Source organism: Rhincodon typus, chromosome 3, assembly GCF_021869965.1.
Source record: "Rhincodon typus isolate 14 chromosome 3, sRhiTyp1.1, whole genome shotgun sequence".
Classification (NCBI taxonomy): Eukaryota; Metazoa; Chordata; class Chondrichthyes; order Orectolobiformes; family Rhincodontidae; genus Rhincodon; species Rhincodon typus.
In genome coordinates, this window is record NC_063334.1 from 31,166,928 (window position 1) to 31,184,359 (window position 17,432).

A 17,432-nucleotide genomic window follows, 5' to 3' on the forward strand; every position below is an offset into this window, starting at 1 on the left:
TTAGAGCAAAGATGCTGTGAAACTTGAAAAGGTTCAGAAAAAATTTACAAGGATGTTGCCAGGGCTGGAGGGCATGAGCTATAGGGAGAGGCTGAATAGGCTGGCGCTATTTTCCCTAGAGCGTCGGAGGGTGAGGGGTGACCTGATAGAAGTTTATAAAATCATGAAGAGCATGGATAGGGTGATTAGCCAAGGTCTTTTCCCCAGGGTGGGGAGTCCAAAACTAGAGGGCATAGGTTTAAGGTAAGATGGGAAGGATTTAAAAGGGACCTAAGGGGCAACATTTTCACACAGAGGGTGGTGCATGTTTGGAATGAACTGCCAGAGGAAGTGGTAGAGGCTGGTACAAGTACAACATTGAAAAGACATCTGGATGGGTATATTAATAGTAAGGGTTTAGAGGAATATCAGGCAAATGCTGGCAAAGGGGACTAGATTAATTTAGGATATCTGGTCGGCATGGACAAGTTGGACCGAAGGGTCTGTTTCCATACTGTACAACTCTATGATTACTCCATCAAGTTAACAAACCAGATAGCTATTAAAAGATCTTAAAGTGAAACAACTTACTACAATATGAATTTGTACCAGTTTCTCCCAATCAGTTAAATTTCAAATATCTATTTATAGTACCAGGCTCAAGTGACACTTAATCAGAATAGAATTTTGTTTTGGTCATTTGGTCTTGCTCCCAACACCCTCCTCTATGCTCAACACAGAATTCTAATTGTTTTTTACATTAAATTGTGAGATAGTTTTCCATTGGAGGTTTGGGAAGCACAATGCTCTCATTTATGAAGTTCATTACCAGTATCACCATGGCGGAATATTCTGGGCTCTGGGGTCATGTGTCTATCAACAAACAACGTTGAACACATCTACTCAACAGCAACAGTAATGTCATAGTTTGGCAAGGCTCCTGGGGAGTGTTGCTGAGCAAAGAGACCTTGGAGTGCAAATTCATAGTTCCTTGAAAGTGGAGTCCCAGGTAGACAGGACAATGAAGAAAGCATTTGGTATGCTTGCCTTTATTAGTCAGTGCATTGAGTATAGTAGTTGGCAGGTCATGTTGCAGCTGCGCAGGACATTGGTTAGGCCACTTTTGGAATACTACGTGCAGTTCTGGTCTCCCCGTTAGAGCAAAGATGCTGTGAAACTTGAAAAGGTTCAGAAAAAATTTATGGTTCACAAGGGTAGGGCTCTGGCTGTAAGGTGTTTGTTCAAGTCCTATTCCAGAGACTCTGGCTGACACTCCCAGTGTTGTAGGTTCTGTCTTTTGGATGAGATTTCAAACTTAGGACTGTTTGCCCTCTCAAATCATGTAAAATAACCTATGGTACTTTTTCAAGGAAAAGCAAGGGAGTTCTTGTCTATTGTCATATATAATGTCACAAAAACAATTGTTCAGTGAAACAGTGGCAATAATTCAACATGTAGTTGGGTTTAAAATGCCTTGGTACATCCTGTGATTGTGTTAGATAAAGATAGTTTTTAATTCTCTAATGTTCATTTTAAAATTTAGGCAAAATGTTTATTTTTTAAGTACTCACGTGGTACCTTGCATTGGCAAAAGATTTCAACGTTTGTTCCACAACTGCCAGATTGGAATGAAATAAAAAATGTCAGAGCCCCTGGGATCAAGGATAACTCTTGCTCAGAGCATAAACCTGACAGTGGAATCTTTTAATGAGGAGGCTGCAAGGTCTTCTCTGGCCAGGAAAGTCTTCTAGTTTTACTGACTGCTGTGGATGTGTTGGAAAGATTCTCAGATTGATAATCAACTTGTTTGGCTTCATTACAAATCACCTTCAAGTCCTGAGGTGGAACATGAACCCAGGACTTCTACCCCAAACATAGAGACACTACTACAGTGCTACAAGAGCCTGTGTTAAAAATATAAATTATTGTGAGCGCAAATGAATGGTATACGGATAATTTCATATTAGACATTGTTATAAACCAGATAACCCCTCTCAAAACACATTAAGAAGATAGGCTAGACCCTGACTTTTTCTTATATTAAAGGTAAATGTAGGATGTTACGTTCTAGATGCAATTTGATTGGCCAAACTACTTGACCTTAAGCAAAAACACACATTATTTTTACACTACAGTTAAAATACAGACAAAATAAAAAGAATTGGTTTAACTATAGCTATCAAAATGCTTAACAAATTAATATACATATATTAACTATTATGAATTAACTGTTCCAATATAGTAACATCCCATAAACACACCCTTGGTATAGGCAAATTCTGTAAAATACATTGTCTCACATCCAATTCTAGCAGCAGGAAGAGAATCCCAGCTTTTAAGTGTAACAGAGGAACAAGAGCTTCCACATCCAACCTCAAGACCCCAGTAACTGAAAGCTCAAACTAAAATCCTGGTTCTGTGGGAGCTTGACCCCTCTCATTCGGGCTGCTTTGACTGTTCCAACTTTTAAAAAAAAACCCAAGGTCTCACACAAGCTGTTTATTGTCTTTGAGCAGACCGCTCTATACCTCTGTCTCAAACTCTCTTCATAAGTGAAAAAAAGAATAAAATACACCTCTTAAAGCCATAGTATCATCACAACATATTGCTAACTCTCCTGTTAACTCCCAACAATTGAATAACCAGTATAGTTTTTATTCAAATAATTGAATTTATACATTTTATTTACTGCCAATAAAATGTTGCCAAATTAAATATACCCAGATGCAAAATCAGAATAAATAAGGGCAGAAGGAAGTTATTTTGCACTGTGAGGCTGCTCCGCCAGTCAATAAGATAATGACTGAATTGATTGTGCTCTTAATTCCACTTTCCTGCAAGTCTCCATAACCATTGAATCTTTTGTATGTCAAAAGTCAGCCTAAATCAATCTTTAATATATTTATAGAATCCCCACAGTGTGGAAGCAGGCCATTTGATTCATCGGGCCTGCACCAACCCTCCAAAGAGCATCCCACCCAGACCCACATACCCCACCTTCATCCCATAACTGTACATTTTCCATTCTATCAATCCATATAAACTGCACATTTTTTGGACTATGGGAGGAAACCCACGCAGACACGGGGAGAATGTGCAAACTCCACACGGACAGTCACCCGAAGGTGGGATCAAACCCAGGTCGCTGGTGCTGTGAGGCAGCAATGCTAACCATTGAACCACCATAATGTGCATATTCAATAAACCATTCTCCACTGCTCACTGTGCAAAAGAATTTGCAGGACTATCATGACCCTCTGAGAAAATAACATCTTCCTCATCTCTATCTTAAATGGGAGATCCTTTATTTATAAAATGTGTGCCATAGTTCCAGATTTCCCAAAAAGGAGAAAAGTCCTTTTCATATCCATGTCCTATCAAGACTCCTCAGGATGTTACATGGTTCAATACGGTCATCTTTCTTCTAAAGTCCTATGGCAATAGCCCAATCTTTTCACCCAAGAATCAGGCTAGTAAATCCTTTCTGAACTGTTTAGATTTCAAATATATCACTGCTTGAGTAAGGAGACCAAAATTGACCATTTTACCCTAGGATGTATGAAGGTTGTAATGTTTCCCATCAATTAATTCATCCATTCAATTTCTGATGTGATTAGATTTAGATTTGATATCTTCTCACTAATCATATATGCTCATAAAATTGCATAACCTGTAAGTTGCACTCTGCTAAATAGAGAAAAAATGGTCCTATTGATCAAAGGTGTTTCAGAAATTCCGTGAAAAAGTGATTGGCTAATGGAATCTGTACTGGTGTGCAAAATTTTACACATTGATTTTCCTTTATTGCAAAGTAGTTTAATAAACCTCTATTTTGGAGCAGGACTGAGGGTGCAGAGCATAAAACGCAAAAGGCATAAGAAAATTTGTGCAACTCTGATTATTCCTGAGTAGTTTAAAACTTGATAAGGCATTTTGTAAATGTGCACATTTAATGAGTAAAGAATGACGTGGCAGAAGATCTACCTATTGTCTGTACTCTCAGCAATCAATGTTATTAAGCTCTTGTACCTGCAGGCATCTATATGATTTCCAAGTGGCTAGTGAACATTCCTAGGAACGTCATTGTGAAGTTCGAGTCACTGAAATTCATAATTACAAAACTTTTTCTTCTTCATCCTCAGGATATGGGTGTTGCATTTATTGTCCATACCTAGTTGCTGCTTAGAATGTGGTGGTGGATTATAATCTTGAGTCATTGCAGTCTATGTAGCAAAGACACTCTCATCGCACTGGAGCATAGGGAGTTCTAGAATTTTGACTCAATGATGACAAAAGAATGTTGGATATATGTACATTTTTGGGGTGATGTGAGAATTGAGGGAAACCTAGAACTGGTTGCGTTGTCACACGTCTGATGCCCTTGTCCTTCAAGATCGGGCTGTGTTGCTGAATGGAGGGCAATGAACTCAAGCACTTCACATTTGACATCCCATTGATGGAACAAAGTCTATAGTTCATGATCTGATCCATTCTTTCACAATGAGTGAATAATTGATCTTGAACACTGAGCTTTTATTTGTAGGCACTTTGAGGATTGTATCTTATAACTCTGATAATAATCAAACCCAATTCTTTTTAGGGGATGAATTGAGTTTAGCTTTTCTTGCATGAAACTGCTGGGTTTTTATTGGTGTTGTAAGGCCTTGTCTTATATAATTCCACTACTCTAACTTGACTGTGACTTTTGTTTATTGACTTTAAGATCTTCAGTTTTCTTTGTTCTGCTGTTGCATTCCATACTCTAGGTCTTAACCTCTGGAACTCCCTCCCCAAATCATTCCTATTTACGGCTCTCTTCATTTAAGCCATTCTCTTAAACCTCTTTGACTAAGATATTAGTATTGCTCAAATATCTTTTCATGTAGGTCATTGTCAAATTTTGTCTTCAGAACATTTTGTTACTTAAACAATGCTACATGAAATTCTAGAGCTGTGTATAATGGAACTTTTATTGGAGCAAGATGTCTCTTTATGGATTATGAATAATTACTTATGTTCTTCACACTGTTGGTTGCCTACAAGAAAGCAACTGGGGCAGCACGGTGGCTTAGTGTATAGCACTGCTGTCCCACAGCACCAGGAGCCCAGGTTCAATTCCACCCTCAGGGGACTGTCTGTGTGGAGTTTGCACATTCTCCCTGTGTCTGCGAGGGTTTCCTCCCACAGTCCAACAATGTGCGGGTTAGGTGGATTGGCCATGCTAAATTGCCCGTAGTGTTCAGGGATGTGTAGATTAGGCAGGTTACAGGGGGATGGGTCTGGGTGGGATGCTCTGAGGGTTGGTGTGGACTCATTGGGTCAAAGGGCCTATTTCTACACTGTGGGGATTCTATGATATGAAACTTTTCGCTGAAGTAATTGACACTTCCTTCACCATTTCAGCACATGTCTTGAAATCATCTGGAATCAGAGAAGTTAAAGGATGCTGTGACCTTCATGGTCACTAGGAATACTGTATCTTTGGGCATGCTTGGCTGCAGAACCCTTTATAGTATTTGTCACAACAAAATCAACTCAGGCACTTGTGAATCATAGACTGTAGAAGCACTGGAAATCAGCCACAGAGTCATTGGATGCCTTATAAATGAATAATGCTTTTCACAACCTCTGGAGATCCAAAGTGCTTTACAACCTTCTGAAATAGCCCAAAAAGCCATCACGCATATCAAATAGCCGAAAGGAATTCACCAGATAGACACTGTGATAGTTCAAGAAGTCTTTCAGGACCACTAAGAATGGGCAATAAATGCTGGCTTTCTCTGTGATGCCAATATTCTGTGTAAAAATAGTTTGATTTTAGCTAACAAGATGATGCAAGGAGACTTTATATTACTTTTATAACATTGCCCCTGCTGTTATGTCAGAAACACAGCAGACAGTTTGAATACGGCAGGATTTCACAGATTGAATGTGATAATGATCAGATAAAAGAACAGGTCATTGCTTATTCTCGCTCAGTTCAAGCGGAAAGCCTGTCGCCATTTTGTTTCTCATGCTAAGGGGTTAAAACATTGAGAAGAACATGTGGTTTCCTTCAAAATAGAGCAATAGAGGATCTTTTATATCCACCAGGCAAGATAGACAAAATGTTAATTTAACATCTCACCAAAGGGATGGTGCATCCGACAGTGCAGCATAGTGTCAGTCTGAATTTTGTGATCAAAACTATTAAAAGCACCATCTGTCAGATGTGATTAGCCCATCAATTGAGACACAAACATTACATAAAGGCAGAGATGTGAACCTGAATATGTTACTTATGGCTGTTTCCCTTTGCTTGAGGCCCGTTGTTCAATTGTTCCTTCTCTTCCACTCATTCTACAGGGAAACTTGCATTGGTCTTTAGAGGCAAGGCCAAGAAAGAAAAGAAATTAACAATTGAGATATAAATTCTCCTTACAGTCCTCAATGAATACACTTTTAGTTTTTGCTTCCACTTACTTATCCAGTCATAAGTTACGCATTGCTGGAAAAGATAACATTGACTCCTACTTGAGTTGGCCTTGAAATGATTGTGGTGATCCTTACTCTTACAGTCATTTGGTATTTGAGGCTCGTTATTACTGAGTACAGAGTGGCACATCAGCTTCCCTCTTTTCAAGGTTAAGTTCTATCTAGTCTCCGGTCTCAAGTTCCGTGTGACATTCTCCTGTTAGAAATGGAGGGAATGTATTAATACCCTCCTTGTGAGCTGTTTAGAGGATGTGCTTATTTAGATAGAATAGTTGGTGTGCGTTATGTAAGATGTGAGATGTGGTGAACTGAAAGAATGAAAATGGTGTGAAGAGTAGTATAATGAATTGAGGAGGAGATTGTGAGTAGTGAGACAGGAGGTGTGAGCGGAGTGTAAAATGTTAACTTTTATTTCTTACCTTGATAACTCGGATAATGCCATTGAACGTATCCCAGCAAACTCTTCCCACTGGGAATGGAGTTGTTGTCTGGAGGGGTTCCTACCCTTGGACGGAAAGGAATCTCCTTGCTTTTATCCAGCAGATTGGCCAGATCCTTCAATAGAGAGTAAACAAGTGCCTGTAATAGATCTCCACCTTCATCAGTCTGTTAAGTTTCCAAACTGTTCACAATTAAACTAAACCCTCCATCTTGTTAGGCACTGCTATAGAAGGACATCCTAGACATGAAATACATGCCATCTCTCTGTAGTGGAATTCACCCAGTCTCATTCCCTGCTTCCCTATAGCCTGACAAATTTGTTTCCCTCAAGTGCATATCCAATATCCTTTTGGCATTGATGATGGTCTCCACATCCACCACCTTGTAACTGCAGGTCCAAGAAGTGGTAGAGGTGTCCGATTTCCCACTCACATCCCAATAAGCACAATTAAATTTCCAGGCTCACATTTCATACTCTGCTCAGGTGGGGAGGAAGATATGAATAGGGTAATATTGACTTGTTGTGAAATGTAAAATGAATGGTTAGGATTTGGTTGATGGTTTCATGTCTCCTGACTTTACTTGCATTGCCTGGGATTCACTCTCATCCTCTGCATTATCATACACAGTCAGAATTACATTACCCCCTCCAACCTCTTATGCACTTGGAATGAAGCCATGTCAGATTATGGGTTAAGCATTCAACAAGGATGCACATGATTTTAATAAGAGCAAGTATGCTGATTGTTTTTGTGCATAAGTAAAATCTTGAAATATTGGACGTAACGATTTATTCACCAATTCATTTCAGTTTTGTTTCTCATGAAATTTTGGATTTCTTACTCAGAGAAATTTGTCAAGACATTTCTTTCATTTTCTGGTCAAAGCATACACTTAACTACTTTGCAATTTGTGTGAAAGATTTGTTTAGACTAATTGCAGTGTAAATCTGGAGATGAAATCCAACTTAAAAGAATTGCATAGTTATTATCAAATATTGCTTTGTAAGTGGAGATTTCATTTGGGCAAAGCATCTCTGTAATTTCTTTTTGAAATAGAATCATGCATGCCTTGATTGATAGTTTAAAAATTTAATTTGTCTGCACAAGGCCAACAGTTTTAGGCTCCAATCTTTTAATCACCTCTCTGTGGCACTTTTCACAGTTGGATATATGCTTAAGATATTTTGAAAAGTCACAAAACAGAGAAAAAGGAGTGGAAAGTATATTTTTAAAATGTACAGCACGGTTCTATAATTGGTGGGTTTCTTGTGAGAAGGTTTAGATCGCAGTGTCATGGGTTTTATGATATTTGCTACATCTGTGATTTTCCTAATTTAGCATTTACCAAACTGGAAATTAGAAATAAAGCTTCAACAAAATTCCCTATTGGGTGTTTTGAGTACTTTCCTACAATTTTAACTGCCTATCTTTCTCTTTGCTATTTACATCTAGCCATCTGTAACAATGTTAAACTTAAATATCTTAAGAAATGACAACTGGAAGCATTCATATGGAACTCTCTGACCAAAGAGAATACCTAAAATTAACTCTGGTTGTGCTTAAACTATCTAATTAAAATTATGTTAATGCATTCTAGAGAAAGAAACATTTGGATTTAGGTAGAACTCCCATAGCTTCAGAGAGTCTTAAAGCACTTTACATACAATGAAATGTGTTTTGAAGTGCAAGTTCTGTTGAAATGTAGGAAATGTGCTAGCCAAGTTGCATATAGCACAAACAGCTGTGTCATAATAACCAGATCATCTAGGTTTACTGATATTGATTCAGGGATAATATTGACCACAATACTGGGAATAATTCCCCTGGTCTTCAACATATATCCACAGCATCTTTTACATAGCTTTCACACATGGGGCTTGGTTTAATATTTCCAATGCTGTAGTATTCTCTTATTCTTAGAATCATAGAATCCCTATGCTGTGGAAACAGGACATTTGGCCCAACAAGTCCACACCACCCCTCCAAAGAGCATCCTATCCAGACGCATTCCCCTTTATTTTCTATGTCTAACACACCTAACCTAGACATCCCTGGGCACTATGGGCAATTTAGCATAGCCAATCCACCTACCCTGCACATCTTTGGACTGTGGGAGGAAACTGGAGCACCTGGAGGAAACTCACACAGACGTGGGGAGAATGTGCAAACTCCACACAGATAATCACCTGAGGGTGGAATCGAACCCAGGTCCCCGGCGCTGTGAGGCAGCTGTGCTGTTATTCTTGAAATTATAACCGCCTTATTAAATTCTCCTTATAATTTTGCTATTGCTGCATTGTTCACATCCAAAAGATTTCAGCTGATGGGGCAACGGCCTCAAAGAACTGAATCTTAAGTTTTGTTTTGGTTATGTAAAACTTGATCAAACTGACCAGAAGTTTTCTCTCCATGAGGCATAGTGAGATCTCTCACTGAATTTTACCAAACCTGTCTTATTATGTGCCTACTCTGCCCCTATGGCACCCCTCTGTCCCATTTCTAGCCCCATTCTACCAGACAATGTTCCCAGATGAACTCGCCACTTACTAGACATTCACTGAAAGACTCGTAGCCCTGGCACCCGTGCCATCTTTATGAAGCCACTGCGCACATAAGCAAGCACTGGCATTCCGAAACACTCCTCATTGACAGACAATCTTCCGAAAGATGTTTGAGAAGGGAAACGTGGTGTTATGATGCTCTGCCAGGAACCTGAAGGTCCTGATCAAGATGTCAAGGAACAGTAAGCTTTGCATAGTCAGGAAGGACATATCACATCCAGAGTGAGACACAGCCCGAGTAAGTATATAATTTGGGGATTTAGAGGCAGTGTGAGAATTTAGTGCAGACAGGAATAAGGTGCCTTTGTCTTGCTTTCTTTCAGTTCACAGTTTGTAAGTTTTTTTAAACTGGGTAAACTGAAGCCCAGAATCAGAGGCCCAGCACAAAAGAGTGATATCTCAGGATGTCATTAGTTTGCTACTAATTTGACTATTATAAATTACTTTCAGCTTGAAGATAAATAGAGATATTTGCAGTTTACAAGCTAAAAGATAAACTAACAGAAATTTTTTAAAAATCGAAGTAAAAACTAAGTAATTAAAATAGAGATGCCGGGCTAGACAATGGGTTATAACTGCATAATGTGGGTGGACCTCATTGTGGTTTGTAGTGACCACATCTATAGTAAGCATTGATTGCTTGAGGAACTCCAGCTCAGATTTGATGAGTTGGAGTCTGAGTTTTGAACACTGCAACATATCATGAAGGGGAAGTGTGACCTGGATGCTATGTTTCAGGAGGCAGTCATGCCCTTTGGATTAACTACTTCAAATTCAGTCAGGGATAGGAGGCTGCGACTATGAGTGAGGCAGGTAGAAAGATCCAAGGGGTAGTGCCAAAGGAGCCTCAGCTCGTGAGGTTTAAAATTCTTGCTCCCTTTGTGGATGGGAGTATGAGCTGTAGGGAGCATGAGCAAACTGATCATGGCACAGTGGTACAGGGAACCATTAAAGGGGTGCGGGTGGAGAAGAAAAAGATAGTTATAGTATAGTCAGGGGAATAGACACTGTTGTCTGTGGCCAGGTTTGAGAGTACCGAAGGCTATGTTACCTGCCTAGTGCCCAGGTTGAGGGTGTCTTACCTGGGCTGCAGAGGAATTTGGAATGGGAGGGGGAAGATCCAGTTGTTATGGCCCATGTAGATAGTAATGATATCAGTAGAAAGAGGAAAAATTTCTGCTGAGGGAATATGAGCAGTGAGGGGCTATATTAAGAAAGCAGAACCAAAAAGAAAATAATCCCTGGATTACTACCTCAGCCACAAGTTAATTGGCACAGGGTCAATGTGTTTAAAGCGGTAAACACATGGCGCAAAGATTAGTGTGGGAGAAACAGGTTTGAGATCATGGGACATTGGCATCTATACTGGGGAAAGAGGGAGCTGTTGCAATGGGATGGGCTCCTCCTGAATCATGATGGGACTAGAGTCCCATTTAATCGTGTAACTAAGACAGTAGATAAGGTTTTAAAAAATAGTTGGGGGGTTGTTTTATTATTGTATGAAAAATTATGTAAAGAGTTAAAGCGAGGTGGATTGGAGGGCTCAAGAGAGTATTAAAGTTCGTAGAACATGTAATAAGACAGAGTGTATGGAAAGAATCAGGAATCTAAATTCAGGCACAGCAGATAAGGGGACAACTATGAGAAGGGGGCAATCAATGCAGGACTGAGGTTGTTGTACTGAAATGCACGCAGTATACAAAACAAGGTTAATAAGCTTGTAGTGCAGATTGAAATTGGCAGTTACGATTTTGTGGGTTTCATAGAGACATGGCTATAAGGGGATCAGGGCTGAAAACTAGATATCCAAGGATATGCATTCTATTCCAAAGAACAGGCAGACAGGCAGAGGGAGCAGGGTTGCCTTGTTAGTAAGAAATGGAATTAAATCAATAGCAAGAAGTGATATAGAGTTGGAAAGTGTAGAATCCGTGTGGGTAAAATTGAGGAACTGCAAAGGAGAAAAGTCCCTGATGGGAGTTATGTACCAGTCTTCTAGCAGTAGTCAGGATGTGGGAAAGAAAATAAATCAGAAGATAGAAAAGTCATTTAAGAAAGACATTTTTACAGTAATCATGGGGAAGTTCAATATGCAGGTGGACAGGGAAAATCAGGATGGTAGCAGATCTCAAGGAAAGGAATTTGTGCAATGTCTACGAAATGTTTTTTTTTGGAGCAGCTTGAGGTAGAACTCACGAGGGAAGAGGCAATTCTGGATTTGGTGATGTGTAATTAGGCAGATGTGATTAGTGAGCTTAAGGTAAAGGAACCGCTAGGGGACAGTGACCATAATATGATGCAATTCACACTGCAGTTTCAGAGAAAGAAGCTGGAATCAGATGTAATGTTATTACAGCTGAGTAAAGGTAACTGCAAAGACATGAGTGGGGAGTGGGCCACAGTTGATTGGAAGGAGAGCCTAACAGGACTGGAGCAACAATAGCAAGAGTTTCTACTGGTAATTCGGGAGGCACAGCAGAAATTCTGCCCAAGGAAGAAGAAACGTTCTCAGGAGAGCGCAAGGCAACCATGGCTAACAAGGGAAGTCAGGGACAGCATAAAAGAAAAAGAAAAAGCATACTATGTAGTGATGATTATTGGGAAACCAGAACATTGGGAAGCCTTTAAAAACCAGCAGAGGATAACTTAAAAAAAAGCAATGAGGTGGGGAGAAGATGAAATACGAGGTAAGGTAGGGTGTTGCATGAAAGAAGATTACAAGAATATTTTTTATATATATAAAGTGTCAGAGAGGGGCAAGAGTGGATATTTTCCAGTGGTCCAATGAGGCTGGAGAAGTAGTAATGGGAAACAAAGAAATGGTGGAGGAACTGAATAGGTACATTGTATCAGGCGGAAGACACCAGCGGCATGCAAGAACTCCAAGAGAGTCAGAGGATGGAGGTGACTGTAACGGCCATTAGCTAAGGAGAGCTGCTGGAGAAGCTCAAAGGTCTAAAGGTGGATAAATCACCTGGACCAGATGAACTAAAACCCAAAGTTCTGAAGGAGATAGCTGAGGAGATTTTATGGTAACGGTATAAGGCATGATAAAACAGGGCTGAATTAGCTTGGCCTTGTCCAGGGGAGGTCATACCTGAAAAATCTATTAGACTTAGACGCCCTACAGTGTGGAAACAGGCCCTTCAGCCCAACAAGTCCACACCGACTCTCTGAGCATCCCACCCAGACCCATTCCCCCTATAACCCACCTAATCTATACATCCCTGAACACTATGGGCAATTTAGCATGGCCAATCCACCTAGCCTGCACATCTTTGGACAGTGGGAGGAAAGCAGAGCACCCGTAGGAAATTTACACAGACACGGAGAGAATGTGCAAACTCCACACAGTCGCCTGAGAGTGGAATCAACCGGGCCCCTGGTGCTGTGAGCCAGCAGTGCTAACCACTGAGCTACTGTTATTAAAATTCTTTGAGGAGGTTATGAGCAAGTTAGACAAAGCAGAGCCAGTGGATGTGACCTATTTGGGATTTCCAGAAGGCCTTTGTCAAGGTGCCGCACCGGAGGCTTTAAATAAGATAAGAACCCATGGTGCTCAGGACAAGGTACTGGCATGGATAGAGGATAGGCTCATTGGCAGAAGGCAGAGAAAAGGGAGAAAGGGGTCTTTTTCAGGATGGCAGCCAGTGACTAGTGGAGTTCTGCAGGGATCAGTGTTGAGATCACAACTGTTCATGTCATAGATTAATGATCTGGATGAAGAAACCGAGGGCATTGTTGCTAGGTTTGCTGATGACCCAAAGATAGGTGGAGGGACAGGTAGTGTGATGGAAGCAGGAAGGCTGCAGAAGAACTTGAACAGGCTAGGATTGTGGGCAAAGAAATGGCTGATGGAATTTAATGTGGGAAATTGTGAGTTATGCACTTTGGAAGAAAGAATAGATGCGTAGATTATTTTCTAAATGGGTAGGTTTGGAAATCTGAGGCACAAAGGGACTTAAGAGTCTTAATTCAGGATTCTCTTAAGATTAACATGTAGGATCAGTAGGCAGTTAAGAAGGCAAATGCAATCTTAGCATTCATTCCAAGAGGAATGAATACAAGAGCAGGAATATACTGCTGAGTCTGTATAATGCTCTGGCCAGACCACATTTGGAATATTGTGAGCAGTTTTGGGCACCGTATTTAAGAAAGGATGTGCTGGCCTTGGAGGGGGTCCAGACGACATTCACAAGAGTGATCCCAGGGATCAAGGGCTAGTTTTTTGAGAAGCGGTTGAGGATTCTGGCATCTGTACTTAATGAAATTTAGAAGAAGGTGGAGTTTCATTGAAACTTACAGAATACTGAGAGGCCTGGATAGAGTTGATGTGAAGAAGGTATTTCTATGAGTAGGAGAGACTAGGATCCAAGAACACAACCTCAGATTGAAGGAGCGACCCTTTAAAACTGATTTGAGGGGGAATTTCCTTGGCCAGAGGTGGTTAATCTGTGAAACCCATTGCTACAGTGGGCTGTGGAGACCAAATCATTGAGTGTCTTACAACAGAGATAAACAGGTTCTTGATTGGTAAGGGGATCAAGGGTTACAGGGACAAGGTAAGAGAATGGACTTGAGAAACATCTGAGCCATGATCAAATGTCAGAGCAGAATTGGTGGGCCGAATGGCCTAATTCTGCTCCTATGGTCTTATGTTCTTATGGGTGGTCAGAGGAAGGGCTATCCTCTTCCTGGAAGACCAGCAAAGGAGGCCATGCCACCAAACACTGGCAGCCTGCTGCGGCTGTTACCTTGGTCAATGCGAAATCTAGGGTCTAGAGGATTGGCCAGCAGTGTTGCAAAAATGTCAATGACAGTCACTCTATGTCGACTACTGTACCTATCTCCCACTAAGGCTCTTGCTCTTCCACTCTCACTGTTGCCTGCAAGATCTTCTCTCCCTTGCTGTTGTTCCCACCTAACCCAACGACTAACACCATTAAACCTGCAAAGCTCTGCAAAGCCCACTCACTCACCCAGGACCCTTACCATCTTGTGACCGCTTGTGCCAGCACTAACAGCTGAGCCACTGACTTTCACCTCACTCTCTCGTTACAGGAAAACTTCACATAACAGGGCAGAAAGAGCCAAGACAGCTGGAAGGGTACCTGACATCATGTACATCACCCACTAGGAGAAGAAAATCCTGTCTCTACTTTTTGTACACATTCGTGTCTCGATTCAATAATCCTGAAGGGCACTTGATCTCTCCCAAATAGCACCTGAATGCTTCCAAAGAGATCCCCAGACCGTATCCAAAAGGGCACTTTAACTCTCCAAAATGGGACCTTACTCTTCAAAGCACTCCAGTATGTTTAGATTACTTTCCACAAGGTGTAAAATTCACAAATTCAGAAGGGACTGGATGAAGGGGGTGGATTTTGGAGATTTAGAAATTAGATCTGACTGAAGGCAGAATCCATGACTCTATCATTCACAGATGTGCAACTTACAACTTGGCCCATTGAAACTCCCTCCTCACCCTGCTACCTCAAAGAGGATCAAGGTTGGGGCTTGGATGTGTGCCTCTAGCATCATTTTGTTCAGAGGCTAAGCCTCTCAATATTTTCAAAACCGGTTTGTGACATTTTATAATCTTCCATCTCAACATTGATTTCTACCATTTTAGATCGTAACCACATTCTCAACAACAGGTGCTGGTTGTGATTCCGCTGTGCCTCCCTCCTTTAGTCCCATCCTTTTACTTTTATAGTACCATCTCCTTTTGCTTCCTGAAATCATCATTTTGTCATTTTATCTCCTTTGCTTTTCACCCCCTCACAGAATCTCCCTTTCCTTTTCTGCCTCTCTCCCTGCCTCAGTACTTGCTTTTAAAACCTATTTACATCTTCCCGTTCTGATAATAGGTCCTTGACCTGAAACATTAATTCTTTTTCTCTTTCTGCTTGCTGTTGATATGCTAAGGTTTTGCAATATAAGGCCTCAAATTGAGAATGTTTTCTCACAACTATATGCAATTTTCCAGTCTGAAAAACTGGAGGAGTAGAAATAGTTCTCTGCTTGGCTTAGGCAGAAATAATACCTTTTTTGCCTCAATTTTTGCCTCTTGGTAGCTGTATAAATATCCATAGAGATTGCACATAGACAACGTGTACAGGTTGTAATGATCGCAGTGAAAATGGACTATTAATATTTAACTGTCACCATTTGACTTTAATATCTGAGACTTTGATGAATTAAAAAACACTTTTATAAAAAGGGACATTGCGATCACCTGATAAGCCCAGGCAATTCACATGAAATTTACAGAACTGGCCGCTAAGAAATTACCATTTTAATCATGAAGCACTGAAACTCACTGAGGTTTGAAGAAATTTGCTTGTTTTACTCACACTTGTATGATAACGACATAATTGGGAATGAATAGTTTCACCTGTAGAGAGTTCAGTTATGAATAGACAATGGAGCTAGATTGAAAATGTCAAAAAAAAGTCAATTGCTCAGAGCAACAAAGGAAAGAGAAAGCAACATGGACTGATAAACAGCAAGAATACAGAATGCCCCTTTCACTATCCCCATGCCCTTCTTTCAATCCCAATGTCAAAAATCACCGGGTTACAGTCCAACAGGTTTATTTGAAAATGCATTTCCAAATCATGGCTCAATCCAACGTTAGTAAACCAGCGCTGGTTAAAAAAAAAAATCAATTTGGAAACAAAAACTTGATTGACTGAGAGATCAAGGGTATTTTCAAACTTTACCATTCCTAAGATAAGCTTTTGGGACTTGGATTTCAATCTTACAAATCAGAGACTTGAAAAGTCTATGAAGTGCATTTGCCTTCTCTTGCTCATATTAGATTATCCACCTTCTTGTGAGCTGAAACTTTGAGATTTTGTGCATGTTTATTGTCATATTTTACTATTTTATCAGTTTATAAAATTCCAATCACTTTCTCTGAAGGATACCTTGATTTGGCTTTGCTTCATTTTGATCTGGTTAACTGAGTTTAATTAAAGTGTGACAGTTATGTGTTTAAAAAACGGAAAAATATAAGATATTTGTCATGATGGCAGAGAGGGTTAAATACATGGGAGCTGTGACCTCTCCTCACATGGATGATAGTAAAATGTAGAGTATGCAGGTTAGTGTGATCTTAGAGTAGGATAATAGGTCGGCACAATATCGTAGGCTGAAGGGCCTGTACTGTGCTGTACTGTTCTATGTTCTATATTTTAATTGGCCATAACAATGTACCTGATGAAAGAAATATGAACTATGATGTATTAATAGGTTCCAGATCAGACAGGTCTGTACCTTGAGGACAGTCACATCAATTCACAAAAGAGGACATATAAGGTACAAGACCTGCCTTCAGTTATTGTCTTTGTGTAATGGATATAATGTAATCAATCAGTTGTGGGCTGAAACTTACTTTTTTTGGCTAAATGACAATTCATTGAGTTTTTGGAGGATTTTTCACCATAAGGCTGAGTGACATTTGTTGTAGTATCTCACCAAACACTCAACTCATTAATTAACGAGTCCCATCGTACCATGCACCATTCCTGGAACAACTCATTACTGGATAAATATCCGACAAAAGACCAGCACTCCTTGAGACAACAAGGTGCAGGGCTGAATGAACACAGCAGGCCAAGCAGCATAGGAGCAGAAAGGCTGACGTTTCGGGCCTAGACCCTTCATCAGAAAAGGGGGAGGGGAAGGGGGTTCTGAAATAAATAGGAAGAGAGTGGGAGGCGGATAGAAGATGGATAGAGGAGAGGATAGGTGGAGAGGAAACAAACAGGTCGAAGAGATTACGAGAGAGTTGCAGTGGGAGAGAGATCACCTGAGGTTTGTCCGGAGGGAGGAGGGTAACTTCTTCAGGCTAGGCATCCTTAGAAGAGGCTTCGCAGTGGGGTTGAAATTGAATCAGAGATAGTAGGATCTGCAGATGCTGGAGAATCCAAGACAACAAGGTACAGGGCTGGATGAACACAGCAGGCAA